We start from the raw sequence: 16,935 nt of genomic DNA on the forward strand, positions 1-16,935 counted from the left end.
ACGACACTGGTTGAAAAGGGCCAGACTGGCAGGCCAATTGTCAGTCCTGGAAGCGACAATGCGGCCATGTGGGGTGCACCAACATCTCCCCAAGAGGAGAAGGGACTAGGATTTCCACCAAGGGGAATTCCCTGGTTGGTGTGCTCCATTTTTCAACCTAAAGATCAACGCAAGAATTAAAGGGTGATTGTTCCGTTTAAAATAAATTTTAACAACGCTTTAGACACAACTTGCTTTTTCAGTTTTAAAGAGTCGAGAAAAAGCTAAAGATGACTCTAGTCTCCTTCGATGTTTTAACGAGCCCGAAGTGACAAATGCTCGGATGGACTTTTTCCGTTATAGAGTCTGAAAAAGGCCAAAAGGAACTGCTCTGGAGTTCTAGGCAGAGGGTGTGCCAAACTTTTCGCAAAACCGCAGAATACCTTTTAGGGTATGGGCGGTCAATCTTCCTGAATGCTGTGTTCAGTGCACTGCGATCAGTAGGGCGGCCGACACGGCTTCCTAAGGATAAAGGTTTTATGCCTATAGGGGTCTCCCAATATATACGCGACGGTACGTGGGAGCACAATCCGTATTGGCGCTATCGTCCCTCAGGAGGAATCACCCACCTTCCACGAGAACGACAGTCACCAGGCTTAACGACGCCGGAACACGTCTCTAGCCTAGACCTCTATGTTGTGCGTTATGTTGCAAAGCGTTGTTAAGTTCATTCAATTTATTTTAGGTTGATCTTTTTAAAGTTTGCCTTTCAAGGTTCACCACGAGATGTATGATACAAATTCCTAAATGCAGTCTAAAGATGATAAGCAAGATTTATATCTTTTCAACTTTGAAAATCCTAGCTACTAAGGGAAAAGAAAGACACCATCTTTTCTCAAAGAGAAATCAGCACACTCTAATGCACTTTTCCTAAATCCAACATGCAAACTATCAAATGCAAAATGCACAATGTAGGTGTTTGTTTTTTGATTTCTTAGTATTGATGCCTACAAAGAAAGCTTTTTGTACAACTTTGAATTTGCTTTTAAATGATCAATACAAACAAGTTCACTTTTTCGAAATCAGAGAGGGTAGAAGAGATTACACTGCTTAACGATTTTTGAAATGAATACTTGTTTTGACACTTAAAAGAGACAAATTCAAACCAATAAGCAAAAGTAAATGTATAATCAATCAGCAAACAGCCAATGAACTCTCTTCTAAGATCACAATCAATCAGATCTGAATCAAAGGCTACAGGATGACTATTTTACTCATGCAAAGGAAAACTGTAAATGACGCCACAAACACATAAAAACACTCACAGTCTTTTTGTACAAAAGGAGGCGGAATGTAAGCAGAGAAAAGGGGTTATTAGACTGGTACCTATGCTGGTTACAAGCTGCAAAAATCAGAGATCAAAACAAGGCAAAACAGAGCAGAGAACCCCAGTTGCACAAGAGCAAACTGGTTCAGCGCAGGTTCAACACAGGGGTTTTGACATTCAGCGCAGGTATCCTTCACGGGACCTGCGTTGAAATGCAGAATCCCTTCACTCGGTCTGCGCTGAAGGAGAAACTCTCGTTTCCCTCAGGTTATGGGTCACAGATTGCTTTTAAATTCATTGTTTTAGGCCAAATAAAAGCAACAAGCAAGGTGTAATCAAAGGGATGCTTTGAAAGGCTACTAAGATCTATCACAAGGATCATCAAATCATTTGTGGATCCATTGTTAAGATCATAGACAAGTCCAGCAATTGGATCAAAGCAGCAACTTTCTACTTTGCATCCGGGAAAGATGCAGTTCGATTGTTGCTGTCAAGTCTATGAAACCAACAAATGATAGAAGCACAAATAAAATGACTTAAACAGATCTCCCCAGCGGAGTCGCCAATTTGTTGTGGGGAAAAATGCCTATGCAGGACGATCCTATCCACCTAAGGTGTGACAGTGCCTTAGCAACAAACGAGTACAGCTATACTGGTTTCTTCCTTTATGAAATGTGAAAGAAGAGAGATCAATAGACTTACCGGTGTCTTCCGTTTGTCCCTCGATCCAATCTCCCTTCTCTTTGGGTGTTCACAGCTACTTGCCTTCTTGCTTATCCAGCTACAACTTCCTGCAAGATCACAAGAGAACAGCTACTTGCGACAAGAGAACAGCTACTTGAGACAAGAGAAGAACACTACACAAAGACAGATATTCACATTCATAACTAGTTTAGGATTAGAAATAAACCAAATACACTAATACATTCATACATCAAAATACATCAGCATATAGGAGAAACCAAGATAGCTTTATTGATGAATAACAAGGTTCAGGAAGAGATACAACCCAGAGGGCTCCAATCCAGCATCTCCTTCCCAGCAAATGGAATTCCTCTCTTTTCCCCCTTCAAAGCATTAAGCACCCAATGATTCCAATCTCAAACCAACAGCAATTCTTTGCAATAACAAAATTCCAGCCCCAGATCTCATGGAGGAGAGATCCATATATAGATGTTTGGAGAGAGGATGAGTCAGCTTGAGATCTGACTAGTGTCCTCTCCCTCTATCAGTTCTTGTGTCCACTTGGAGGTTCTTTCTTCCACTTGGAGATTTGGAACCTCTTACTCATCACCAGTCGAATTCCCTGAGGCAAGTCTCATTTTGGAAGCTTCCTGGGTCTTGACACCTTGAGAAATGAGCCTGCCACTTGTCCACTCTCGTTTAGCGCAGGTATCCTTTGTTCTAGTTGACATTCAACGTAGGTAGCCAGTGTTGGCTTTGACATTCAATGCAGACAGCTAGTGTAGCCACTGAAATGATCCTGAATTGACTTGTTTCTGAGCAGTGTCAGGTGGAGAACTTTTGTGAATTGCTGTGGTTTGCTAACCTTGTTCCTCTAGGGGTAGGAACAACATGTTTAGGGACTTTGGATCCCTTAGATTATGGACATTTCATGCTCAATGCTGCAAGGCACAAAAATGTCTATAACAAAAGCGAAGAAACTATAAGAAGAATTACAATGGGTTCTCCTCTTAGGTTTAGAGAGGTTTTGCCCTGGCTGCTGCCTATATCTTGTGTTATTGTTATTTTGTGTATTATGCATGGTAGCTAGTTGATGAAGTTAATAATCACTAACATATAAAATATCTTGTTTGAATTGTCTAAAGAATGAAATTACTTCACCAACAATTATCAAGATAGAGAAATCATTAATATCTCAAGCCCTTTAGATTTCTCAACATGGTAACAGAGGGATTGGTAGCAGATCAAGGAAGGGTTGATAAAGGACATTAAGGAAGAGACAAAGCAAGATTCAGAATTCAGATCCTCATTCTGAAACTCCAAGATCTATCAAAGTATAAGATCTATGAGAGGAAGTTATCAAGAATCCTCTTACTTCAGTTGAGAAGTAGATCCTCAAGGATAAGGTAAGCAGATCTCATGTTCCCTAACGTTCAACAATAGTCAAGATTCCTCAAGATCCTTCAAGGCAACCATATAAAGTCAAGCTTCAAGGATCATTAGATCAAGTCAATATCTTATTGATTTGAGAAAACCTAATCTTGAAAAGGATGTCTTCTTGTAACAAAAGAAATAAGTTAGTTGTAGTTGCCAACTTCCTTTCTTGGAAGAAGGGGATTGACCTCAATTTGAAAGAACAAGAAGTTATTGATTATGTACAAAATAATAATGTTTCTCCTTTTGATAGTCAATATATAGCTAAGCTATATATTGAGGTACAATTTGACGTTGCTAGTATTGAAGTTTTTGATATATTATTATGCCAACCATACTTGTGGAAGCATCACGTTGTGTATGATTCGAGGCCTCACATTATTATTATTACTTTGGGCAGTAAGTTATACATAATACTTGAGGTAGCCCCGTCTACCACCATCTCTTTGATCTCTACTAAACAATGAAGTAAGATCATCTCCTCGACCAAGAAATTTTTTTTCTTTATTATTTGTTCTCAAAATAAGGGGAAGATCATGGCCACATCCATGGACCCTGAAAATGGTTCCACTATGCAGCAGAAGTAGGTGGATAAGCTTGTGGAAGAATATAGGGACATCTTCTCCTCACCCACAGGGGTACATTCACACTGTTAAGTCAAGCATTTGATCGATTTGACTCTTGGAGCACCTCTACCCAATGGGCCGATATACTTCTGCTCTATTCTAGAAAATGAAGAAATCAAGTGACAAATATAGTTGTTGTTGTAAAAATGGCACATCCAGCCAAGTTCCTCACCTTGTGGGAGCCTGATTGTACTTGTACAGAAGAAGGATGGGACTTGGAGACTTTACATTAATTATTAGGCACTAAAACATAATTGTCAAGAACATGTATCCAATCCCAAAGATTGATGACCTTCTTGACAATATCAAAGGGGCTAAGTATTTCGGCGAGCTTGATTTAAATTCTGGTTATCACCAGGTTCCAATAGAACCCATAGATGTATGGAAGACCACCTTAAAATCCAAGGATCACATTTTTGAGTGGTTGGTCATTCCTTTCATGTTGACAAATGCCCATGCAACTTTTATGAGGCTGATGGATGGAATCTTGTGGCCTTTTACCAAATCAATTTTGGTTGTATATCTGGATGACACCCTCATCTTCAGAAAGAGTTGGGAAGAGAACTTGTAATACATTTTGTTGTTCCTTGAAAACCTACAACAACACAAAATATGTGCCAACTTGGAGAAATGCACCTTCGGCATGATATACGTTCAATATTTGGGTTACATTATTGATGAGTAAGGCATGCATGTGGATCTAGATAATATCTAAGTCATTCAGGATTGGTGATCCCTAACCACTCTAATAGAGCTTCGTAGCTTTCTGGGCCTTGCCAGTTTCTATCAGAGGTTCGTATTAGGATTCTCCCATATCACTTGGACTTTGAGTTAAGTTACCAAGGGTGGAGTGAAAGTACATTTTTTCTGGTATGAGTCCCAACAAAAGGTGTTTGTTAAGCTGAAGCACTGCCTCTGCTCTGCACTAGTACTCACATTTCCATACCTACAACTACTATTTGAAATTGCGACACACACCTCTAGCTATGCTATCGATGTAGTTTGCACCTAACAAGGGAATCCAGTGGCCTAGTGATAATGAGACACTTTCCGACACAATTCATAAATACCCCACCTATGACAAGGAGATATATTCCATTGTGCATGCTTTCCAAAAATGGAAACATTACATTCTAGGGAAGGAGACAATCATCCACATAGATCACTGACCCGTGTAATTTATACAAAGACAAGGGAAGTTGCAGAATTATCACCTTCAATTGTGGTCCACATATCTGCAACAATTCCATTTGAATATCAAATACAAGGGAAGCACCAATAATGTTGCATATTGCCTCAGTCAGCCATCGATTGCAACACTGACCACTATTCTCAACACTTGTGGCCACAAGGCCTTTGGATGGTTGCAATTATATAAAAATGATCCATAGTTCACCACCATATACCAAATTCTAGTGGATGGAAAGAAAGTTCCAAACTTCCACCTCCAGGATGCATTATTATGCTACCTGGGCCACCTTTGTGTTCCTTTAAGCGAGTGTTCTAAACTGATTTTGGAGGAAAACTACATTCAAGTTGTAGGAAACTTTGTTGTGGAGAAAATTGTGGTTGTACTACATAAGTATTTTTATTACCCAAATCTCTGACATGATGTTGGAAAATACATTAGATACTACCTTGCATATTCCATTGCCAAGCCAACTATTAAGAAGTAAGGGTTGTATACTCCTCTTACTACTAATAGATGACCTTGTGAATCCATCTCCATGGACTATATGTTTGGCCTTCATTATAACAAGCATGGAAACAAATATGTATTTGTGGTCATCGATAGATTTTCTAAGATGGCCATATTAGTTTCCTACAAGAATAGTGTCACAATAGAGGCCATTTCTAGACTCGTTTGAATGAGTGTGGGTACATTTTTGGATCGCGTAAACCATTATATCAGATCAAGATAGCAATCATGAGATGTAAAGTGGGAATGGTTTCATTTTTACACAAGCTTGAAACATGGGAAACTATGCTTGAGTATACTTTGAAGATGGTTTCATTTTTTCACAAGCTTGAAATGTGGGAAACAACTATGCTTGGTTTTGGTTTTGTTTTTACACAAGCTTGAAACAGAAATAAACTATGCTTGAGATAAGGTTTCATGCCCCCAATGAATGGTATATACAGTATGACTGAAGGAAAAAATGTGAAATACAGTGCGAATGGCATGCAAATATGGATGGAGTACTGTGACATGATACAATGGGACATGAAACAGACTCCATGGATGCAATGGTGACTCATCTTGGATGCTCTAAACGATGGTGACTCGATGATGCTGCCACATAGAATAGGCCCGGTGGGGACCATGAAAACATGAGCAAGTGATGGTTACTCATGAAAAAAATCAACATGTGAGACGAAAAGAACCAAGGGAAGGTGTTCCCAAAAGTACAAGCATTGCATATGAAGAAATTTGATTTGAGAGGCGATGAAGTGACCCTTCTTGGAAACGTGGCTTCCCGGTGAAGTGTCAAATCATAAAAAATGAAGAGAGACCCATTATAGTTCTCGATGAGAGCTTTCCAATGGTGTTGATGTTTCATCAAACCAAGCTACGGCTTGGTCGCAATGGGAGACATACAAATTGGGTGTTTTCCTATAAAATGGTCTTTTCCTTCCAATTTAATTCATTTTCACATTAAGCTTTGTTGAATTTAGAGAGGAGGAAAGTGCCCTAAATCTTATGGAGATCATAGTCAAAAAACCGACCATCAGAATCAGGATCTGCGACTTTCATGCAAGTGGCATTACTTGTCTAAATATGGCCTTAATGCTTCTTGGAATGATGGTTCTTGGTGAATAATTAAGGGAAGAGGAGAATGAGAATGAACTACTAGAGGAGGTCTAGAATCATCTCACCCACTAAGTCAAACATGGGGACTATGTGGGAAAGGTGGTATGACATGGAGTAGAATATTTTAAGATATGGTATCAAACGTCTACGATATGCGATATGAATATGGTTCGCCAAAGAGGCTGGTAAGACAAACTATCCAAGGAATGGGAGGATAATCGACCATACCTAGATCCGGTGGGATCTAGGATGAGACTTATGTTAATCAATTAAGAAGATGGCCAGGGGAAAACCATCATGCCCCCAAGCATGGGACACTGCCCGCAAACATATGTGATGGAGGGGACTAATCTATTATGCAAAGGTGGGAATGATGCCCCTTAGTAGGAGTTTGTGGAGTGCCATTGTGTTCCAAACAAATTTATTTTTATATGTCCATACATAATGTGATTATGCATATTTTATATGAAGATTGTGGTTCACCATTTGTTTTGGTTATGGTTGTTTTCTATGGTATACATGTGAAAACGTTCAATCTAGAATATTGTTTGCAATGGTATCTACATAGTTATTTTGGGCTCTAAGAACATGATTGAAAGTAATGGTTTCAAATTCACGTACCAACAGCTTAACTCGTAGATATTTCCTAAATAGGACTTGGTTATGCACATGATACACACCATTATATTGCATGACAAGTAGCAAGGAATCTAAATGAACATGAAGATGAAGGATGCGATGAGCTAGGGCATCGACTAACAAACCTATCACTGCATCATATGTGGCCTAGTTATTGGTGGTAGATCCAATGCACACGCCATTAGAATGGACTAACATATGCAAGGGGGTGAAAATGGCCCATGCTACCGGAGCTAGATTCCTAGAGAAGCGACTTGCACTGTCAGCATAACCGATATACAGTGTGGATGATGGATCCATCTGAAAGGTGCAAAAGACAACAAATGAGATGATGCAACCTACCTAAATTCATGATAGAAACAAATACATGAAAATAAATGGGATATGCTATGAGTAAAATTTATTTATGTAGAGTGCATTGCAAGGATTAGGAAGAAGTTGGACTTTGAAATCCTCTAAGAGATATGCCCCCTTACCCAAGTCATTACGAATGATTTAAGGTCCTAGCCATAATGATGGGTGAGACAATGATGAAGGATACAATCAAAACCACGAAAATAAAGTTCATCATTGATGAGAAGATAAAGAGGGGCCTAGTATCAGATACGTCATTGATTATCACAAGTAAGATGGGGGGAAAACTTCTGGGTTCGAAAATATGTGATGAAATACACACGATGGTGCATATCATCCCAAGGGTAATCAGGGGTAGTCATGGCTTCCATGATGTCCTCATCAGAATGGAAGATGGGTGGAAGGGAGGAATATTGACTACATGATGCAGCGACAATACCTCGTGCATCATCCTGAGAAATAAATTTCACATACACATCATCTGAGGTGGTAGACAATGAGCTAGTAGACGAAAGATCTACCATTGTTGAGACTCGGGTTTCCAACGAGGGAGATTCAATAGAAGTGCACACGGGAACCTCATAGAGGTTTTCTTGCAAGGATCTCAAGGATGACGACAGGTAAAGGATATGGGACGTGGAGTCGATCATCTCGACATTGGGGGGAGGGATCACAATGGTGGAACTAGAGTCCCCCTGTTATGGTGTACTAGTGGTACCATAACCCATAGGTAGAGGAGTAGATGATCCACTACAAGTGGCCTTGAAGTCACTAAGTACATGGAGGTAATTGCGAAATTCATTGACACGAGGGAAACAATGGGAACAATGATCATAATGATCACACAAAGCACATGTGTGATTTGTACGTAACGATTTAAGTTTCTTAGTTGAACTAGGTAAGGTAACTTGGACCTCAGGTATGTTAGGCTCAGGAAACATATCGTTAACCAATGGTTTGAGATGAGGAAGCTCGATATAGTTATTGGTGGCATGCCCAACAACATTACACATAGCACATAGAGGTGTTGACTTTGGAGCCTTGGGAGCTGGAGGTGCTTAGGGAGCCTTGTCCTTGGGTTCCTTCTTCTTGGATTTTCCCCCCTATCCAGATGCTTTCACAATAAGAGTGGGTTCCTATTGAGGTTGCAGTGGAATTGGAGCAATGACAGGGGTCATAGGGATAGGTTGAACCAGGGTCAAAGCATGATATGGTCAGAGTTGATTAGGTAGAGTGCTCGCTGGGGGATCAATGTACCAAAGTCATATTAGGGATCCCCAGTGGAGTCACCATGTATTATGTAGATTTATTCTTGAAGGTGTACGAAAAGAAACTACTTTAGACTGTGGATGACAAACAACCTCAATAATTAAAATGGATGTAAAACAACATGGATCTGCAGTAAATGATAGAAATAAAATGTTCTAAAGTCCTGATATATGCAATAGAAATAGTTAAATAGAAAAATGGAATAAGAAAATGAGCGCAAATAACTCCAATAATCCCATGGAAACTAGATATAAATAATATATTTAATTAGATGACACATATGAAGGGAACAAATAATGTTACTAGTCCCCCTCTGTGGCATGGGTTCTTGTCTATCCTCAATGTCTTCAGCTCTGTAGAGTCTCTCTCTCCTATACAATTTGTAAACCCAATAAACAAAATGTTTGAGCTCAATGGGAACTCAAATGAAAAAGGCAAATGGTGAGCGACAATGATAATAATCAGAACTACAATAGTGAGTGCAACAATGAAAATGATCAAAAGTGAAGAATGAATGTAAAACCCTTCAATTTATAACAAAATATTAAGTTATTCTTGAATAATGGAAAATAATAAAATATTATTAGCCAAATTCTAGAATTAACCATTTGGAATATTTTATTATATTTGGTTGGAGGGATAAAGTATTTATATTGGTTAAGTACTTTTATTTAGAAATAATAAATAAAGAAATGATTTATTTATCATCTCAAGGAATGTGGTTAAGGAATAATAAACAAATAATGATTTATTTAAGTATTCCTCGGGGATTTAGTCAAACTTAACAAGGAATATTAGTTAAAAAATGGTTTAATTAATTATTCCTCGAAGATAATTAGATAAATAATGATTTATTTAACTATTCTTCATGGGTTTAACAAGAAATAACTTAACAAATGTGGTTTATTAAGTAATTTCTTATAGTGAAAGAAATTTCACTATGGTAAAATTGTCCCTACATGGTATACTTCGATCCATCTAGTAAGTTATGGCTAGATGATAAATTTTTGGTGATAACAGATTGCCCCATGAAATACTCCATATTGGTAGGATATAGTCCTTTGTACCCGCATCAATACCACTCCTATAGCATACCCACTCACATTTGTCTCCACTTCAATGGACTGTTGCAAGTTTGGTAATGCCAGAACTAGTGCTTGAATGGTCTTCTGCTTTAGCTCTTGAGAGGCCAATTGCTGACCAATTCCCCACTAGAAACTCTTGCCACCTATTTTGATAGCATGGGGTGGCGTTGTACCACTAAAAGCGAGGCTATGAATTTCCTCAGGTATTTTTTTTCTCCAATGAAAATCCTAACCTTAGAAGCATTAGTAGGCACCAACCACTTCATGATGGCATCGATATTGGAAATATTTATCTTCATATCTCCTCCACCTATCACATACCATATATACACCAAATATTGTTGTGTAAACTCACACTTATTGAGATTTGTTAGTTATTGTTGCTTCTTTAATGTATCTAACACCTGCATCAAATGTGATATTTTCTCCTCCTATGTAGCACTGTATACCAATATATCATCCAAATAAACAATAACAAATGAATCTATAAAAGGGTGAAATACATCACTCATTAGTATATAAATGTAGTTGGTGCATTGCAAAGGACAAATGGCATGACTAACCACTCATACAATCTATTGTACCCTGGAGACAACCTATGGATGCAAGAAGTTACTGTCCAAGGCATCCACAAAACCCATTAAATATTTTGCTGGAGAAAGAACACCCTTGAGTGTAATGTCATATTAATTTTGGATACAAATTCAATGGACCAGAAGGGCATAATTTACGTTAATGATTGTATATTCTAAAATTTATAAATGGAAGAGGAAAAAGATCAGAACATATTTTATCACATTGGGAAAAAATGAATCCAACGTTTACACACTGAAAAGGAAATTGAAAATGAAACAATGAAGACAGAGAAAATGAGATTGTTGAGGCCATGGACCACCCTATAAGGCTTTCTTTGAATGAAAACATGTATGGTATTTTATGTTTCATAACATAAATATATATGTATGTCTTCAAGAAATACCTGTTGCATCATACATCAACCTCACATGAAGAAAAACGACAATGAAAAGAACACATAGGAAATAAAAAAAGCATACTAAAATACATCAAAGAGCTAGAATCACACTGGTATTATTTTATTAATCTCAAAGGAATATTTCACATTACATTTATGCCCAAAAAATTTCAGATCTCTAAACCCCTTCTAAATGTTATCACTAGACTTTTATTTTTTCCCTAGTCAAATTGTTTTCTGCGAGTTACAAAACTGATTCTTTGATAGTTATAAAGTTGCCTCTTTTTGAGAGAGTTCATATTACAAAATAATATGTGTGTGTGTGTACCTCTGTAAACAAATCCAACCCCTTCACACATATTTATAAACGTATTTTCGGGGCCCTTTTTTAAACAATGTAAATAAATAATATTGAGAGATCGTATTAAATAGATAATGTATTTGTCTTCATAATAAGACAATACGAGTTCTTTACAATTAATCTAAAGTCATATGGGCCTGACATTTACCATGTGTATGTCAAAACTATGAATAGTTTCATTAAAACTAAAAATAGTTGTGCGATACCACATGAAGGGGTTTCCGAAAAACATTGTGGGGGTTGTTGCAATTAATATAGACTGTTGATTTGATGATAAACTATTTTGGAAAACCATTTAACAGTACCCTTCATATCATTTAAAGTTTGGGCATGTGAGGTTGTCTCAAAGGCATTGATCTGGAGTATGAGCATTATGAACCATCGATTAGTGTTGAGAAATCTAGGGGAAACTAGATTAGGTGATTTATCTTACTTTGATAAGTTCTTGTGATGTATTTTTACTTAACTTGATTAACTATTTCACTTGATTACTATTAGTTTTCTTATCACCACACAACTACCAAACTATGAAGATTAATGAGACATTAGGACACAAAATGTAGACTGCAAGATAGGGCCGAAACCTCTTACCCCTGTCAAAGACCAATTCAATCTTCTCCTTCTTGATGAACTTTTCTTTCCATTTATTTTGACCTAGAAACTTCCAACAAATTTGACCTTCAAACAATTTTGACTTAGTAGCAAATTTGGCTTCCCAACAACTTCAACTTCCCCAACAAATTATTTATCAACTTCAATTTCCCCAGCAACTTCGACCCAACAACTTCGACGTTCCAAAAATTTTGACTTAGTAGCAACTTTGACTTCCCAACTACTTCGACTTCCCTAGCAACTTCTTTTGCAGCTTCAACTTCCCCAGCAACTTCTACAATTTTAGTCTAGTAGCTACTTTAGAAACCTTAACATGAGAGAGAGAGAGAGGTCCAAAACTTTGATCTTGCTTCTCTTTATTCCTTTCCTTGATTTTCATCATTTTCTAGCTTCTTTCTTAAGGAGATCAAATTTGAATTCTTTCTTGATTGAATGTATCACAAATGAAGTCGAGGTTCCCTTATATTTAGGCTTCTTAAGAGGCCAAATTATTTTCCATGAAACCGACTAGATCGCTCTTGTAGGTTGATTTGTTTGACAAGGTCTTGGAGGGTCTTTATGACACTTTTGACTTTACAAAAAAATTCATTATAAGATACAACATGCCCAAATGCATGTATGACAATGACTCTTTTGACTTCATAATTCTAAGACAAACCTATAAGCACTCAATGGATGCTTGAACTACAAATAAATTTATCTTTAGCATGAAACCCATGCATCAAGAATGAAAATAATAAATTTCTTTTCTCTTTAATATCAAATATATAAAATCATGATTATAATAGACATTATGAATATCAAACCTAGATACACATTTCAACACTCCCTCTTAACTAGGGAGGTATTCATAATCCATACATGGTACTTGGACATTCTCATACTGAAAAATGCTCATAAGAAGAGTTGGATTGGTAAGCCATATTATAAGCTATCATATCACCTTATATCAGTGCATCTCATCATACCAACTAACATTGTCACATACCAAGCTTTGACTAATAGCTCTATCTCTCCAAAAGATCACAGCACAATGTTGGTGAGACAATGACTAATAGACAAATTTCATCATTATCTCTTAAGCCACATACCCCATCTAGATGTTGACAAGGTATGTCCTTTTAGGACCATTCCTATCTTGGAATAACACATACTCAAGGAATTTCCTCTTCGACTACTCTTTCCTATTGGATCCCGTACCACATCCTCAAAGATGCTTACCCAATCCTCCATTCCTTATTCATAATATTAAGACAAGAATGATGTGTCGATTTCTCCCTCTCAACTCGGGAAGATCTACTCATTTCTAGAAAAGTAATATACCAAAGTTGTTTAGGAAATTTCCCAAGATCCCTCTTAACTAGGGACTTGTTTTCAACAACAACTATCTACTCTTTGGTGGAGATCATGGTACTGTTAGTTGCTTGTAGGGATCCTATTTATTCGTCATGTCATGAACTACATATTCTTCATTATGGAGCCTTCTTCATCATAACTTCTTTGTAGGGCTCCAGCCACCTTTTTCCATCACTTCCCTTCAATGAAACATAGGTTTGCACCAATAGTCATGTCATCCTTCTCTTCATCGGAAAGTGATATTCTAGTCCACATATGGGTTTCCTTCATACAACTACCTCTTCCAATTCATTTTTATTTCAGTATATTCCATTCAATCTCATCAGTACAAGTTGTAGGTGACTCTCTACAACCCTCTTTTGGTAGCCCTATAACAACCCAACCAAATTCTTTCAAAAATCGAAATGAACAATAGATTAAAGTTTCATATTTATGATGGCCTTTCATCATGATATCAGATTCTAAAAACATCAACATCTAGCACATGTATGAATCCATCTCCAAAACATATATTACCAAGGTAATGCTTATCCGTCGTACATATCAAGTTATCCATACCTTCTTATTCCATGGAGATGTCATTGCTAATTCTCCTAGTTGTCAAATGTTTATTACTTATATTACCTTACGTGACTATAGTTTCATATTTCAAGAAATCTTATTCCTTCCTTCACATATTTCTTCCCGATAAACTTCTATAAATAGTTCCTTCATCATAGTAACCATACTTTCCAACCACCTCATATTCTTCATGAGGTCATATTATGTTGATTTAAATTTGTCAATATGTTGAAGAGTTCAAGGAACATTGTCTACATGCCTTCATGCATCATTCATAGGGAAGAGTCCCTTATTCTTCAATCATGCTCATGACATAGAGAATTCAACCATTCTATCTGCAACCATATGATGAAATGCCTTTATCTATATATTACCAAATATATACATACCTCTTCCTTCATTTGGTCATCTAGACTTCCTTCGGAAACTTCCTTTACATGCTTGAAGATGAAAGTACTTCAACCAACTTGACATGCCACACTCCTTTGTGACCATACCATCATCCTTCTAAAGAATGGATCCCACACAAGGTCGAATGTCGATTATTAGCGAGACACTTGCTTCTTCCATGTAGAGGTGAACCTTCCAATGAATATTCCAATGGAGGATCTTAATGATCCTCATTCTACAAATTCTCCTTCCTAAAATGGTGATGTATGATGATTTATTTATCCTCTACATTTCCAGATGACTTTCTTCCAACCATGTATACGACTATTTCGGTTGTCCTTATATGCCTCCAATGGAGATACTAATTCTATGATGACTGCTATAACCATGTAGACTTTCTGCTTCAACAATTCTTCTGTGCTTCTATGACGATGTCATCTCTATCTTTCTATAATGCATCCTATCATACTTGATCTGATTTCAATCATATTCTATAACTAAAAAGAACTATGTGAAGGAGGTTATCTCATTCATAGTAGAGATCTTTCACTTCCCTCTTCTTTTATTTATTTTTTTCTGATTCTTCCTCTTCTTTGGTATCATGGGATTCATTTCTTTCCCTTTTCCTCTTGTTGTATTTCTTGAGGTTAGGAAGATTACTTTTAAACCAGACATATACATTACACTCATAACATTTTATCTTTGAAATATCGATCTTTTTTTTCCCATGGGTCAAACCTTCCAAACTTTCCTTTTCCCACGACCATGGTAGCATATGCTTGAACTTGTTCATTTGATCCAACATCAATTTTTGTCTTCAACCTAGTTTCTTAAATCTTACATAATGAACAAAGTTCACTAAATGGAGTGGATTCCTTCTTTCCGTAAATATGTGATACAGAGTTTCCCCATTCATCAGATAGTGCATTTGTTACCGGGAAAAGTGTCAATTTAGAACTGCTCTATCCCACTAAGGTGTGACAGCTGCCTTAGAAACAAACAGAGAAAAATACTTTTGTATTTCCTTTATGAACTATAGATAGAGAGGAGTAGAAAGAACCGACCTGTGTCTTGCGCTAATCCTTTGATCCAATCCCTCTCCTCTTTGACAGCTTCCAGCTACCTGCTCCCTTACTTGCCCAGCTTCACCAAGTACCTGTAAGATCACAGAAGAAGAACACTATACAAAGACATGGATCTATATTCATAAACAACTTAGGATCAGATTTAAGTTAACCATACAAATGTAACAAGCATCAATGATACAAAAGCATGGAGGAAAAACTCAAATAGTTTTTATTGATAAACAAGAAGATCCAGGAGGTGTTACAACCGATGATTCCTGACCCAGCATCAACCTCCCAGCAAAGAAGCCCCTCTTCACCTCCAACAAATCATAAATCACCCAATACTCTGATATTTGTCTCAAAACTAACACCAATTCCTTACAATGTGCAAAATTCCAGCCCCTGGATCTCTGGGATGAGGGATCCATATATAGATGTATGTAAGGAGGATGAGTCAGCTTGTGATTTGATTAGTGTCTCCTCTCTGTCAGTTCTTGCTTCCACTTGGAGACTGAAGGCCTCTTACTCATCCTTGGTCGAATTCAGTGAGGCAAGTGTCATAGGAGAAGATTCTGGAAGCTTCCATTGTCTCTCCACCTCGCGGAATGGCACTGCCATTTGTCATTTCTCGCCCAAAGCACCCTCATAGTGCATTTAGGTGCGTTGCAACGCACCTAGCCAGTGTGTTTAGGTGCTATGAAACGCACCTAGCCAGTGGAGCAGCTGAAATGATCCTGTTTTGACTTATTCTGAGCAGTTTCTGGTGGAGAACTTCTGGGAGAAGCTGTAATTTGTTGACCTTGTTCCTTTAGGGGTTAGAACAACACTTTTAGGGACTTAGGAGCCCTTGGTTTATGGAAATTTCATGCTTGGAGTTGCAAGGCCCAAAAATGTCTATAACAGTTGCCCCCTAAAGTATGAGGCCGTTAATCGGGTGAAATGCTTTATTATGAGGATCCGAAGTTCTTTCAATGCTGGGAGGAGACCTGTAATAAGATACAATACAATACATTATCTTCGTACTATTTTCATGACCTAGCTGAGGCGGGCATTCCCATGCTCAGCTTTATAAATTCATTTTTATGTACATAGGACAGACAATCGTCCAAGTGTAGACTGATGATTCTGATAGAGCATCCTTTTGGTAGGATGATTATCTGTGCTTCAATGCTTGTACATTTAATGTCCTTATTTCCCTGAATATATATCGCAGCCCGGATGGATGAAACTAGATCTGGGGTCTTCAATCTCGTCCGATCTTCACTCAAAGTACAAGTCGATCCATGTGAGAAATGTCCTGAAGTCGAACATGGAAAGACATCGCTTGATTACCAGTCAATGATGTAAATTGTTAACAAGCACGAGAGGAATCACCGATAATGATAATGATCCTCAAGGTACTGCAG

The sequence above is a fragment of the Pinus tabuliformis genome, chromosome X, assembly GCF_031772625.1.
Source record: "Pinus tabuliformis cultivar Carrire ecotype Pingquan chromosome X, CPIR1, whole genome shotgun sequence".
NCBI classification, from domain to species: domain Eukaryota; kingdom Viridiplantae; phylum Streptophyta; class Pinopsida; order Pinales; family Pinaceae; genus Pinus; species Pinus tabuliformis.